Source organism: Quercus robur, chromosome 10 (genome assembly GCF_932294415.1).
Source record: "Quercus robur chromosome 10, dhQueRobu3.1, whole genome shotgun sequence".
Lineage (NCBI taxonomy): Eukaryota > Viridiplantae > Streptophyta > Magnoliopsida > Fagales > Fagaceae > Quercus > Quercus robur.
In genome coordinates this window covers 5,295,314-5,311,687 of record NC_065543.1, presented here as the reverse complement: position 1 = coordinate 5,311,687, position 16,374 = coordinate 5,295,314, and the positions used below count along the sequence as shown (strand labels likewise).

Below are 16,374 nucleotides of genomic sequence, written 5' to 3'. Positions count from 1 at the left end.
GCAATTGTCTTAAGCCGATTAAAGCCAAGGCACATAATTGACGGTGCTGGATAAAGTTTTTCTAAAAACAATTGCACCGTTGAACAATAAAGTTTTTCTTTCCATTACGTTGACATTGGCATATATGGCACCGTCGATCACTTTTGTACTGGGCTAGGATAAAGATTTGAATTAGAATGGTCTAATTTCTTTCTTATGTGTTAATTTAATTTTGTAATTTTTTAATAAAAAAGAATGCCACATCATTTAAAAAATGTTAGGTCATTATTCTGTTAGCCACATAAGTAACACCACTAACAGAAGTTAACCGAATGACTTATATTGCTCATTTTGAAAACTTGAGGGACCAATTACGCTCACTTGAAACTTGAAGGACCAATTGCGCATATATGATAAACTTCAAGGACTAATTATGTAGTTTCGCCTATTTTAATACCAGTCGCTTTCAAATTCCAACACGTAAAACGTCATTATAAAAAGAACTTTTAGAAAGTAGCAAACACAACCCAAAACGGCAAAAAACACAACCCCAAAAAAATTCAAAACTTTAGGTACCGAAAAGGCCCTCGATATTTTTCAAAAATCCCCATCATGTCCCTAGACTCAGACTCTCTTCCTCCTTCGACTAGCAGAGACTGGTTTTTTCCCACTCCACCGAAATACCCAAAATGCCCTCGTAGATTCACCGCAAACCCCAGAAGCTCCTTCCCATATTGCCCTCCTCCTCCTCCTCCTCCCAAAACGCCGTCGTTCCGAGACGTTTCGGAAACCGCACCGACGCCGTATCGGGATTTCAAGTATGCGAGGACTCGCCGAAGAGTCGACGTATCTCAACGGAGCCAGAGGAGTAAGGTTTCCGACGAGGCTAACGGCGCCGTTTCGGGACCGAAACCAGAAGTTTCGGCCGTTTCGGCGAAAATTGAGGACGTTTCGGCGGTGAAGAAAGTGAGTAAAATTATCGGGGTTTCGGTTCGGGACTTGAAAAATCGGTGGTACATGGCGGTCTCAGTAGCTGTACTTCTCTCTCTCTCTCTCTCTAACATTGCAATGAAATTTTAGTTTATCATTTTTTTTTTCTATTAATTTTGTTAATTTTTGTGTATTAATTTTGAATTTTTAATAATCTCTCTCTCAATTGTATGGCTAACAAATGTGTATGTGTGTCAGTGTGTGTGTGTGTGTGTGTGTGTGTGTGAGTGTAGGTTTTGATAACAGTGTTTTCTTCATTGCTGCACAAGAATTTCTCATTACAGAACCAAGTCAATGAGCTTCAGGTACATTAAAGTTTGTTTCAAACTTTAATCAATTTTTATTTTTTAAATTAAAAGCTGGTTTGGCTTGTATTTCTATTTTTGTTGCTTTTACTATTATGATGGATTATTGATTGTTTTAGTTGAAGCGGTTTTCAATACATTTCATAGAAGTAGTTAAAAAGGACTGGTTGATTAAGGTAGTAACAAAGACTATGACTTTAGATAGAATAGAATGGTGGTACAAAATACATGTGGCCACCAATTACGCTATTTTGTTGAGGATGTATAGCTGACCCTAAAAAATTTGGGACTCAGGTTGTCATTTTAATTCATTTTGTAAATGAGCTATAGCTCAACTATCTCTTCCTTCTTCCATTATATCAGTTGGAGGGTGAGGTCATGAGTTTACTACCAACAGGTGCTTGTGAAAATACTTGATCTAAAGGAAGCACAGAGACAGACACGGGTACGGGTACGGGTACGGGTATGGACACAAGTACTACACAGTGATACGAGCAAATTTTGAAAAATTAAAACATGAAATGGCCGGTATGACACCGGTATGAAACGGGTACAACTCAGATATGACATCCTAAACGAAGTGTCCGTGCTTCCTCGGCGTGAATTTAGGAACACGCAAGCATGGTGAGCTGGACTGAGTGAAGTTTTTATGTTCTCTTGTATTGTTAAAGTTGGAGTTAGATAGAATTTAGGTTGAGCTTGAGCTCAGGCTTAGCTAACAGATTTAAGTTTTGTTCATATGTAGAGCCATGCTTGGACTTGTTCATGAGCCAAACGTTTATCCTAGTGACCTAATCTAGTAGTTACTGCTTTAAAACAAAATCATTTGTGATACCATAATGCCTTTAAAAGCTTTTTCCACCTTTTAGTGTTTTGTCATGGTTTTATGTTCTCATGATGATTACTTCATTTGGTAAGACCTGAATAAGCCTAGGTTGGCATTGCATAATCTTGGATTATTAAGCGATCAAATTCACACCTGCTTAAGATTAATTTGTATATTTGTGATAAAGCCTGAAAGAGCTACTACTATTCAATGGTCTGCAATCTTGTTTAAAAATACTTCTGCATGATTTGTTTTTGGGTTAGCAATGACTTGAATTTTTTGTCTATGTTTTGGCTGGGACCTATTAATTTTGTGTGTTATTTATAAAGTAAAATCTTAATGATTGGAACTAGTTTCTGCTTGCAGGACCAGATCTCCAAATGCAATATCTCTATAGGTGCTACCAACTCCATTGAACAGGAGATTGATCATCTTCCAAGCAAAAACTTGAAAATTTTAGCTCTCATTCTCTCTATCACACTTTTATCTGTCCCTTTTCTGATTTTCAAGTATGTTGATTATGTCTCTAAGTCAAGATCATTGGACAATATTTCAGAAGAAGTTTCTCTTAACAAACAACTAGCATATCGGGTGGATTTGTTTTTATCGGTACACCCATATGCTAAGCCATTGGGTTTGTTAGTTGCAACTCTATTACTTATATGTCTTGGGGGGTTGGCACTCCATGGAGTGACTGATGGTAGCTTAGCAGAATGTCACACCCATATGCTAAGCCATTGGGTTTGTTAGTTGCAACTCTATTACTTATATGTCTTGGGGGGTTGGCACTCCATGGAGTGACTGATGGTAGCTTAGCAGAATGTCTTTGGTTATCTTGGACATATGTAGCTGATTCTGGCAACCATGCTGACTCTGAAGGTATTGGTTGGAAACTAGTTTCAGTTTCCATTAGCTTTGGTGGGATGCTTATATTTGCAATGATGCTTGGACTTGTTTCTGATGCAATTTCTGAGAAGCTTGACTCATTGAGGAAAGGAAGAAGTGAGGTGGTCGAAAAAAGCCACACTTTGATACGTGGGTGGAGTGATAAATTGGTAAGATTTGGATTCCACCAGCTCATTGTATGAAGACATCTCACTCTGTTTCTTTCTTTCTACGCTTAAATTTTCCTGTTGCTAATGATGCCATTGTGCACTCAGGGATCTCTGCTTGATCAACTTGCTATAGCCAATGAGAGTTTGGGAGGAGGAATTGTTGTTGTGATGGCCAAGCGAGACAAAGAGGAAATGGAACTTGACATTGCTAAGATGGAATTCAATTTTAAAGGAACATCAGTGGATATGCCGAAGTGGGAGCCCTCTGATTCTAGCTGACCTGAAAAAGGTCTGCCTACTTTGGTTGTTCAACATATTAGCCTTATCATATTACTAGTTTCTGGTTATGTATCCCTTTCTGTAAGTTTGCTGACTGATCTCAATCCACTGGCAAAGTTGGATCATTAAAGAGATCATTGGTTGGAATGCAGTATACTAACTTCTGCCTAAGTGTTCGTAACTCTCCAATAAATCTACTAAAGACTTTTGACAAAAGAGTTTACAGATTTCCACAAAATACATAACTTTTAATGACTTTTATGTCTGTTAATATATAATTCTTACTTTGAGTTCATTTTAGATTTATGTTTATCCTTTTTTGTGCTCTCTCTCTCTCTCTCTCTTCTTTTTTTTTGGGGGGGGGGGGGGTGGGGAGGAATGAAGTCATTATTTTCTTATCAGTCCAAAGTGAATTGAATAAATAAGTATAACCCGTCCCCCGACGCCACCCCCCCCCCCCCTCTTCACCCTCCAAAAAAAAGCCCAAAAACTGAAATTCAATTTGAAAATATAAATTAGTTATTCCACAAACTTTTTTACTACTCTGTGATTTTAGCTTCTCTGCCCCCAGTGTCAAGTCTGTTGAGCAGTTATTTTTACATAACAGTTGTTTTAATTTTAGATGTACAATATACTGCAGCCTCATTGAACTAATTATTCTTTGTTGGATAAGAGCTACCTGATGATAAGACCAATGTAAGCTTCATGAATTTTGCTGACAACTTTTGCTTCATAGGTATCTGTCTCCAAGGCCCGTGCGATCATTGTCCTTGCTGAAGATGGAAATGCTGACCAGGTCTTCTTGAGTGACAACATTGATATTTTTTGGTTGATATGAGACAAGGTTAAATTGCTATTAACTCACATTTGATCTGATACAGAGTGATGCTCGTGCACTTAGAACAGTTTTAAGACTAACCGGAGTTAAGGAAGGGCTTCGAGGACACATAGTTGTGGAACTTAGTGATCTTGACAAGAAGGTCCTTGTTAAACTTGTTGGCGGAGATCTTGTACAAACTGTTGTGGCTCATGATGTAATTGGTCGTTTGATGATTCAATGTGCTCGGCAGCCAGGACTTGCACAGGTTAATTTCCATTACTCTATACCCTTTAACATTATTTTGATAGTTTCTTAATGTTAATTTAGTATTTCTTTTTTATATTACTAGTTATTTGAGTTTCATTTACTGCCCTGTATCATCATATTATGCAAATTAAGTTCTATAATAAGATTCATTTAATTACTAGTATGGGATGTCTGTACTTTTTCCCCCTGATGGGTTGTTGTCTGTGGCAGATCTAGGAAGATATTCTTGGGTTTGAAAATTGTGAGTTCTACATCAAGAGATGGCCACAGTTGGATGGCATGCAATTTGAGGATGTCTTAATTAGTTTTCCTGATGCCATTCCTTGTGGAGTCAAGGTTGCATCATATGGTGGTAAAATTGTTCTTAATCCTGAGGATTCCTATGTCCTACAAGAAGGCGATGAAGTTCTTGTTATAGCTCAGGATGATGACACCTATTCTCCAGCAGCACTGCCTACGGTGCTTACATTTTCCTTGGAACATATAGATTTCAAATAAATTGCTTGATATTCTGCTAGTTTGTTTTAATTGTTTTTGTTTAGTGGCATAGTTGAGTTATTTTGTTGTGGGAGACTTAGTTTACTCCACTTACCATGCACACGCACACAAGAAAAAGAAATACTTTGATTACTTTTTGTCCACATCAGGTGATATTCAGACCCTTCAATTGAAAAGGGAAAGGAAGCAACAAATAGGCTTAGAAAAAAGTAACTGTCTGAATTAGGAAAACATTTCTATGACTTGGCTAGGAGCAAATATAGGCTATATAGTTGATTTAGTAGTCAAACAAGAAGCCAATGATCGATATCTCTTGGGGAAATACAGATCTGCATCAGCATATTGCAGAATTTTCCTTTGTATTGAAATATATGCTTTTCTAGTGTTCAAGTGAAATTGTCCATTGGACTGCACTGGACAACTTTGCTAATATTTTTTCATTGAGAATTTGAGTGTTACTTGCATTTGGCTAGATGTTAGGTTCAAATTATATTGATTTAAATATTTATTTCTCCCTCATAAACTTCAGTCCTTTGGTTATTGGCTGATCTTTTCCTCTAAAAAGGATTTCCTAGACATAAATGTTCAGTGTACATGCAAGAAAGATAAATATTGCAACAATATAATTGTAGCTTCACTAAGAGGTTTTACTATTTATATGTCGTGCATGTTTGTTTGTTGCCAATGAGCTTTAGTTCAAATGGCACTTCCTCTTTTTGCAAGAGTTGACTGCGGGTAAGATTTTGAGTTCAAAACCTACTAGATGTGTGTGTAACTTATCAATTAAAAAAAAAGTAATTGTCCGTTTTTGTTGTTATATTCCATAAAATTGAGATGCCAATGCTTATACCATCACAATAACGTAATCAAATTAGACAGGTCTACCACCTAATAGGAATAAAAGAGTTGTTGAATGCATTTGAAGGTTTAAACAAACCCATCTACTTGACCAATTGAATTTTTTAATCATGTGGGTTGTCCCTACTTGATCTCTTAAGTCTTAAGTGGCGTGCAATGCTGTGGGATCTATCAACCTATGTATGCCTTGATTGTGTATCGTATACACAACTGTACTTTGATGATGGTGCCCATTGTTAATGCAGAGGTAGTCATTTCCATTTTACTAAATATGATTTGACAAACTAAATACAGTAGGAAATAGAGTAAGTGTAATGTTTTTGGGATCAAATGACATCTCTCTCATAACTGACAATTGGTGGAGGGTGAAGTCATAACTTCAATCTAATACGAGAGCATGATTTGTGTTTTCCTGTTAAATTATAGTTAATAAGTCACAGTTAGGCCAATCAAACTAATATAAATAAATATAAAATAAACAATAAATAAAAGATCTTCTAATTTGTGCACATTGGAATGATGCCTACCATGGAGTTTAAGTGAATGAGGCATACCATAATTAAAACTTACAAAAGCATTATCAATCTGATCGTTCAGGTCAAAGAAGCATCATTCAAAAACATTGCCCGACCAGCAAGAAAGTCACAGAAGATTCTACTTTGTGGATGGAGAAGGGACATTGATGATATGATTATGGTAAGTTATTTCTACTGAAGCCCCTAATTCCATCTTCTTTTGGCCTGAATGCTGCAGGTTTGGAGAGGAAGTCTACCCAAAGATTTTTTTTGTTCCAAAATCTACAGAAAAGATACTTTTATGTTGTTGGCGACGAGATATGGAAGATATGATTATGGTAATGTGACACGAAAATCTGCAATCATGCTCCCAATACTTCTTGGGTCCAGTTCTTGGTATAAACGAAATGGTGGTAGTAAAATCAAAAACTTTTTTTCTTTTTAAATTTTTTTTTATTTTAATCTTCGTAACCAGGACACTTGTAAATTAGTTTTTACTAGCTTTCCCTGTCTTCACTTGCCATATCTGTTTTGGCACTACAGTAGAACAATTGAAATACTCAACTTTCATTTATTCATCAATGTTTTAAGGTATTGGATGCGTTTCTAGCACCTGGTTCAGAGCTTTGGATGTTCAATGATGTTCTTGAAAAGGAGAGGTAGAAGAAGCTTATTGATGGTGGACTTGACATAAACCGATTGGTGAATATATCCTTGGTTCATCACGAGGGAAATGCTGTAATACGGCGTCATTTAGAAAGCCTTCCCCTGCAATCTTTTGATTCAGTAAGTAGCATTAAATTTTAGCTTCTCCTCTATAAACATTTGCACTAGGGTGGCATTCAGGAACAATTTTCATAGTTAATGAGATCGAGGACTTGTGATTCTTGTGGAAGTATTGGCACCACCAACAGGATCTCCCATGGGAAAAAACTAACTGGATTAATGTAACCATGTCAGTGGTCTACGGCATAGCTCTCCTGAACAGTGCCATAATTTTACCTTCTTAATGCAGTAAATCAGGCTGTGAGAATCATAAATTAGGTTTATGATATTTTGATGTAGTTTCTGGTCTTTACAGGTCTTGATTCTGGCTGATGAATCTCTGGAAGATTCTGCAATTCAAGCTGATTCCAGATCTCTTGCCACATTACTATTAATTCGTGACATTCAGGTAGTTTCCTTAAAATTTGATCTTCTAATGGACCTTTGTGAACCTTATTAAGATCGTTACCTCTTTTGCATTATTTCTTCTACTTTAATATTTCCTATTAGAGTGTTCCATTTTAGTAATGAGTTAGTCTGATTATGATGATCAATTCTACTTATATCTATCTGCTTATCCATCAGCTTTAAACTTAGCTCTTCAAATTTTGTTCCTAATATCACCCATCTCAATGCTTTCTATACTTTGGATGTTTTGGCATTATTTCTAGACCAACAATGGACTCAAGAATCAGATTAGATTTCAAATATTCTATAAACTTTTTCCAATACTTGTATAGAATTTGTTGGATAATGTTGGCTTATGTTCCTTTGTCCATAATTTGAGACTAAGAGTAGGCCAGGATTTGAAATAGATGCTTTGTTCTTTATTGCACTATTGAGATTAGTGTTAGACAGTATATCACAGTGCTTGCCAATGAGATTGAGTTATGATTCATCTCTCACCCTTTCATCAATTCTGAGCAAATTTTTTTTTCCAGGCAAAACGTCTCCCATTCAGAGACACTCAAGTTCATAGAGGAAGCTTCGCACAAGGGTCCTGGATAGGAGATATGCAGCAAGCTTCAGATAAATCAGTTATAATCAGTGAAATTCTGGATCCAAGGACAAAAAATTTATTATCCATGTCAAAGATCAGCGATTATGTTTTATCAAATGAGCTCGTCAGCAAGGCACTGGCCATGGTTGCAGAGGATCGACAAATAAATGATGTATTAGAAGAGCTCTTTGCTGAGGAGGTAGTCTTCTTCTGATAATGTAATGAGATATGTACACACAGCATATAGAAAACTTGCAATGAATGCACATGAAACTTTTTAAATTGTTCATATGTGGATCCTTGTGCACATAAATCTGTATGTTTAATATCTACAAAAACACTTGTCAAAGGCCACAAATAATTGAGACGCCAGAATGTTTACACAGCTGACCAAATTTGTGCCACTCTGCCCAGGTTGTATGACAAATTTCTGGTGTTAAAATTCCTTAAAAGTTTGTTCCTTTGGGGGTCGATTCTTTTGTGAGCATAAGTTAATGGAGTTCCTATAGTGATAGAGAAGTTCCTCTTAGAAAGGGCAAACATTAACAAGACCCTTATTTTAATATCCTCAAAAAGTTTGTAGAAATTCCATTTTAACTAAATTATGGATTATCTAGTAGTTTCCCAACTACTTAACTGTTAGGCCTGGTAAACTTTGCTTTGACTGTTGATGTTTGAAAAATAATCTTTCTTTGATGTTCTTGTAGCCTTTGTTAGTTGCAACATTATATTTTTCCTCTTCGTTTCTCTATTCCATATGGTTTTATCAGTTGCTTTCTCTTTGAGTTGTAAGATATCTGAGCCTGTTTTTCTTTCATGCTGTTACCAAGTATACCAAAACTGAGAAACAAAAATGTTATGGATTCATTTGGACAACAAACGCCATGGGAGGCCAGAAGCTTGTTGGCCTAATTGTCAATTTTGAACAATCCCCAATCCCTCCTCTTTCAATTGAGAGAGCTTTATAATATGTGAATATGCATCTAAATCTTTGAAATGGAAGAAAATGCAAAAAAAAAAAAAAAAAAAAAAAAAAAAGGAGGGGGGAAATAGGAACATTAGGTGTGAATATATTGATTGGGTGTTAACACATGCTTCAGGGGTCCATGCCTTAGTAATACTATCCATGTAAATGGGTTGCATACTATACTTTGATTACCTATCAATACACACACATGCACGCGCGCACGCAGAGAGTTACCCATTTAATCAATCATAAATGTTTTGGTTATCAGGGGAAGCCCGACAAAGGAGGGAGATTGTGATTGGTTATCGTTTTGCCAATGCTGAGAGAGCTGTCATCAATCCCCCTGCTAAAAGCGAGAGACAAAGGTGGTCATTGAAGGATGTATTTGTGGTAATTGCTGAGAAAGATGAGTGAGGAAATAGGGTATCCTTGAAAGGAACGAAATTTTGCTTATAATCAGGATAGGATTGAAGACCTTAGTCTCCAAATTCATTGAGATTGTAAATTTACTGATGGCCTGCAATTTCCTGTCCCAAAATCAACCTCAGATTTTGACCGGTAGTCCAGATAATTTTCTGATCAGACGGAAAAGAGCAACTCAAATTTAATGCCCACCTCTCTTTGTATTTCATTAATCATAGTGATTGCTTTACATTAGTTAGCAGTATAGCATCCGTCTACATACCATCACTGTAAATAGAGTTGAAAAAAATGCCATGTTCTTCCTTGTCCTGCCTGCAAGTGTGGTTTAAGGATTTGAATCCCTCATTCCTATGGTAGCTTTTATGTTTATGGCTGTAAATGGATTGAACTTTTTATACCCTATCAATTATTTGAATCAAATTGACTTTTGTAATTCTTTGTGTGGTTTCTTTTCTCTCTGTCTCCGTAGCATATATGATAGAGCTGTGTTTGTATTTCTTTTCATCATTCTGTAAGGATAATCTGGTATTTGAAAATTGTAGATAACAAAGGTTCTAAGGTTTTCCTGTTTGTTAGATCACCTGCTTTACAAAATTACAAACCAAACTCAAAGCTTTAAGCCAGAGCATAATAGAACGAAGGTTTGAGTTGTTCAAAATTTTCTTCATTTTAGACTAACTTCAATTGGATGTCAAATTCTTACTTAATTATATGCACTAGGAATTGAATTTCCACCAAAGTGGTGTAAGGTTGGTTCATTCCTAAACTAATGTAATTCCATTGAATATCCTTATGAACATTCCTTTAGAAATGTGTCATTCAATTGTATGGCAGGGATGCTTAAGTGATAAGGTTTCCATTAGTAAGCTCTTCCTAAATAAAGGACCGAAAAAAAGAAAATTAAAAGAAAGAAAAATGAATAGAGAAGTGCTATTGGGCAAAGAAGCTTCAAATATATATAAATATATATATATATATATATATATTTATAACCAAAAAGGCTTGACTGTTAGTGACCAGACTGCATAATATTACGCAGTCTAAGTTTTTGAAACTTCATAATTTTATATGTCATTATTCTCATATATATTTTAATTGAATTTAAATTTTATTCCATATTTGAACACTCTATTAAAATCTTGGCACATTATATATTTTTTCAAATAATAAAATATACAATAACATATAAAAACACAATTATGATGATTGCCTAATGCTATAATATATAGTTTCATATACAAATACAATTATAATAAATGCCCATTTAACTTTCTTGTGCATTACACGGTTGACTGATCAACTAGTTACACCAATACGAAAAGACATCATATGGTTATGAAAAATTAACCCCACTATATCAATTATATTATTAGTGATGACCATATGTTTCTTTTACTGCTTTCCTTCTCCAAATTTTCTGAACATGCAATACACATGGTCTTCTCAGGCCTTCAAGGAACAACCTATTATAGTTAGATATAATTCAGCAAATATGAATCCAAAAAGAAACAAATATGTATAACTAAAAAATTAAAAAAACAGTCAGCAATATCCATAGTTCCATACAATAACGAAAGGTGGGAATACAAAGTTCAAAATATAATAATTTATCCATTGTTGGTTTGAAAACCATATTATTGGAGACTGTTCTTCTTCATATTTTATCGTGTTCTTTCATGAACAACGATCTTCTCTTTGAGTCATTTGTATCGTTACTTTTAAGTCCGACAATTTCTTTGAGAATCGGATAGCTCATCATAAAAATAATTTTTTTTTTTTGTTAAAAGAGTACTCCATCAGTATTTCTTTCTGCCTCACAAATCTCTTTTTCTTATATTCAAACTTACTTGGAGTCCTTAATTTTATATAAACATAACGACATAAACGTTTTCTACACTGCATATTTGTTAATATTATGAAGTATATTATTTATAAAATTAAAATAAAACATATGACATATATCTTTCATCATAGTTATTGTATGATATGCTTAATATGTCTACGTATTACCATTCTTTCTATCTTTGCAATAAATTTTTTTTATCGGCAAGAAAATCCAACTAACTAGGCAACAACTAATAAAAATATATATTTTCATTAATTCTTAATGTGTTTACCAAGACATTTGCGAAGAGCAATATCTATACTGCGAAGAGCACTTGCTAAAATGATATAGGATAAGTAAATGCTTACTTATCCTATACATATAATTTTGTAAATGCTTATAAATGCTTTCTTTCTTGATTATATGTATAGGATAAGTAATCTTGACTTCTTTTTAAATATGGCTCTGTGTGATGTTTATTGTGAATGCAATTCTTTGGAAGCATTGATAATTTTTTATCCATGAAAGTTTATATATTTATTATTATTATTATTATTTGGAATGTGTGTGAGTGCGTTGACATGGTGATAAAGTGATAATGATAACATGTGGCAAAAATGTTAGAAATGAAAGCCTGAGAGTGAAAATTATTTTGGTACAATGAATTGAGTCTGACTGGCCCATCTCTACACTAGCTAGCTAGGCAATATATAAACGAATGGGATCAAACAAACCCATCTTCTGTTCTTTTTGTAAGTGGGTCAGAAGCCCACTAGGAGTTGTTTGGAATACAAAATGGCCCTTAAACAATCCTATAGGTTTTTTTTCTTTTAATTTTTTTTTGGGTTAAAAGGCCTAATATATTAGACTAAATAAATAGAAATAAATATATTACAAACGTTTGCTGCCTTATCTAAGGCGAGCAAGTTCTCCACCACATCTAGAAGGTGATCAAAAGTGGTGGGTGATCCAAAGTTACAAAAGCAAAATTTAGAATAATTAGCGCTAAATTTTGCCAATAGATTAACACATTGGTGTATATAACCTTTTTCTTTCTCTTTTCTTTTCTTACCTTAAAAAAATATAGAATTATGAGTATATCCATTTTGGCATTTCTTCTCCACGTCTACGGTCTATCAGTACATTTTTGCATCTTATGGAAGGATTTTATTGCAGATATTACTTTGAAAGATGAATATTTCAACATCCATTTGTCACCCCATATATTTTCACATTATTGATTACATCCAACCAAGTTCGTCTACGTCCGAATTATGAGTCTGAGAAGGTGCCGAGACAGCTGACTGCCTAACTTTCTTCACCAGCATGGAAAATCTCTAGAATTCACACCTCAAACCATATGATCCGTCAGTCCAGCCCAAGCCCCATTCAACATGGTGGTGCATTATCACCAACTAGGCTTGAAGTTTAATCAATTGACAGTGTTTGGTCTATATCATATTAACTCCATGTCAATGTCTTTAACATTGGACACAAATAATCTTACTACCACATAAAAAATTACAACTTTTGACACAACTATCTTACATGACAGACTATGACTGGCTGCATGTCACTTTCATATGGACCCACTACTTTTTCTCTATTACTTACAGTCTGTCATAAACAATTGTAACAAGAGTTGTGATTTATTATGCGGTCTTAGAATTTTTGTATTGGACACAGATTCTGTGCAGCTATTAATATCATATTCACAAAATGATATCATGTTATTAGCTGGGCATTTCCAACAAAGCCCTGCTGAGTCCTGACCAGCATCCCCAAGAGCCAACAAGATGAATCATAGAGCCTAGAGGGTTAATGAAACTGATCGAGCCACTGTTGTAGTTGCACATAGCTTTATGCCCCATTGGAACAAAGAAAAAAGCTTAGCAAGCAAAGAGTTTGCCAATTCTCCTTGCAAATTAAAATCAGCCTACCTCATGCTTTAATTCTCTCTACCACTGTCAGCCCTCAACAGTCACCTTATGTTCAAGGCAGGACAAACATCATCTGTGGATATAAGAACTTCCTAAAAGGAATCTCAAGCTGGCTATATAAAACTGAGCTTTCCCCTGAACAGGGAAAAAAAATGTAACTTCTGTGACTTGCAACAACATTGGTGGTTAAGTCATTAAATTTAAACCACATTTGCGGTTGTTAAAGCGACATTTTCCAGTCACTACCCAGAAATTATATATTTGGCTTAAAAGAAGTTTCATGACATTCTCATTTCCATTAAAAAAAACTATACTTCATTCTAAACTACCTTTAATTGAATGTCAAATTTGTACTTAGAATTCGTTTGATTAGGCGTTTTGGGAGCTTAAAAGTGCGTTTTTAAAACTTAAAACTCTATTTTGCAATAGCAACTTCTCATGATTTTTGTACAAATGCTCATTTTAAACTTAAAACAGCATTTTACAATAACTTATCCAAACACGGGAAAAATTGGCATTTGCCTTTAATTTACAAATTATGCAGCAAAATGCTTCAATTTTGAAACTATTTAGCAAAATGTTCCTATTTTTGAAACTTGATTTTAACAAAATTGAATTATAGGTAGAACTTGACATTAGCAATGTCGAGTTCTATGTATATTTTGCCACATTTTTTTTTTGTGGAAAATTTAAGTGAAACTCGACATTGCTAATGTTGAGTTCTACTTAAAAATATACATAAAACTTGATTTTGAGAATATTGAGTTTAAAAAATAAGAGCATTTTGCTAAATAATTTCAAAACATGGGCATTTTTCTATGTAGTTTGTAAATTGGGGACAAATGTCCAATTCCCCATCCAAACACACCCTAAACAAATGCATGAGAGATTAAAATTGCACAAAACTAGCGTAAGGGTGGTTCATACCTAAACTAATGTAATTCCATCCACATAAGCAATCCTTTTGAATGTGTCATTCAATTGCGAGAGGCATGCAAATTAATTTACAAATTTAAAGATGCTCTTAAATTGATAATTTGTCTGCAAGTAAGCTCTTCTTCCTAAAAAAAGGACACAGAGTAGTGCAATTGGATTAAAAGCTTCAATGTGTCATTCCAAACAATGAATTTTTTTTCAAATGTTTTTCCCCCCTTCTTGGGGTTACAATGTAAATTACTTTATTCATGTAACTTATCTTGGACTGGTCACCTTCTCCAAATTGTATGAACATGCAATGCATACGGGCTCCTCCAGCCTTCAAAGAACAACCAATATAATTAGATACAAATGGGCATAACTAAAAAAATAATAATAATAATCAATCATTGATATTCATACAAGAACAAAAGGTGGGAATATAAAGTTTGAAAATATAATCTCTTATCCATTGTTGGAGTGAAAACCTTCTTATACGAGACTCTCTTGAAATTCTATCATGAGCAATGAGCTTTCCTTTGGGCCATTAGCATTGTTGATGCAAAAATATTTACACCCAAAAATCTCTCTGATAATTGAATAGCTCACCACATATATGAACATTTCCAAAAAAGAGGGGTATTCCATTAATATATCTTTTTGCCTCACAAAGTCACTTTTCTTGTATTGAAAACTGACTTGAGTCCTTGAGTTTATACAGGCATATAATAATAGAAAAGATATGAATACATTCTACAAGAAATTTATTTGTAAATATTAAGAAAATATGTTAATTATCATCATTAATATAATATACACTTTTTAAAAAAAGTTTTAATTTACAGCGTCCGCTCTTGATGATAACTTTTTATTATTAGACCAAGACACCAATCGGTGGTGTAGGCAGGAATTGAACCTAGATCTTTTATTCAACCACCAGAGACTTTATCAGTTAAGTTAACTGGAACTTACTAATATAACATACACTTAATTCTACATATTATCATTCTTCTCACCTTTTATAAACTTTTTTTTTTTGGCAAGCAAGCAAACCCAACCAATTATGCAACAACTAATAAACATCTATATGCATTAATTATTGATATTTTACAAAGATATGCTAAGATCACCTGCTAAAACTAGATAGGAGTAGGACACATAATTATGGGTGTGGCTCACCTCCACTATTATATATTGCAAATGCACACAAATGTGTTCATCCTTGTGAAACGTAGAAGACAAGTAATCTTGATTTCATTTTAGATAAGGTATTCCTGATGTTCTACGTATGAAGATATTGTTAAGATCACCTACTAAAATTAGTTAGAACTTATAATTGTGATTAAATTTTCAAAATGCTCAGAAATGTGTTCCTTCTAGATAAGGCCTTGTGCGAGGTTTATCTCATGGATGCATTCCTTAGGGTTGGTTCAATATAATTTGAGGTCTAATATAATAATAATAAGTAGGATTTTTTAATATTCAAATATCAATTTAATAATATTTATTTAACTTTCTATATTATAATTTTTTTTTTTTGGTTTAAGAACGATTGTTTTAATTGCTTTTTGAGATGCAAAATTACTAATTTTAGTTTATGTATTTAATTTGAATTAACATCCCTTTTACAATTGATAATAGTCAATCCACTTAATCAATGCACTTATAATAATTTTCTTTTGTTGAGACAATTTAAGGGTTTTAAGTGAGTTAGATTTCTACTTGCCCAATATTTTGGGGCCTTCACGGAGGCAGAGAAAGAATCCAAAAGTCACTTATATATATTTTTAAAATAAATGAATTATCAATCAACAATTTTTTCCATTTTTTGTATACCATTGGGACCTTATTTATTTATTTATTTTCAATAGGGGCCTTGCCCTTGGCATCCTTTGTAAAATTTTGAGGATATAGAGGGCTTTAGGCCTAGGCCTTGAGTCCACCCTCCTTTGGAAGCGTCGATAATTTTTTGTCTCGCAAAAATGCTTGAGGTGAAAGCCCAAGAGTGGAAACTGTTTTGGACCAATGGATTTCTTGCCGGTTGCCCCATCAATACACTAGCTAAGTTAGATACAAATGAGCCGAAGCTACCCCCACCCCAACAACACAACCCCCCCCCCCCACCCCCCCCCCCCCCCCCCCCCCCG

At 34.4% G+C, this 16,374-nt stretch overlaps 1 pseudogene; it reads left to right on the top strand.

Annotated features, from left to right (window-relative positions):
* The first annotated feature begins 518 nt into the window (after positions 1–518).
* LOC126702409 (ion channel CASTOR-like) lies at positions 519–10,109 on the top strand (annotated as a pseudogene).
* The last annotated feature ends 6,265 nt before the right edge of the window (positions 10,110–16,374 follow it).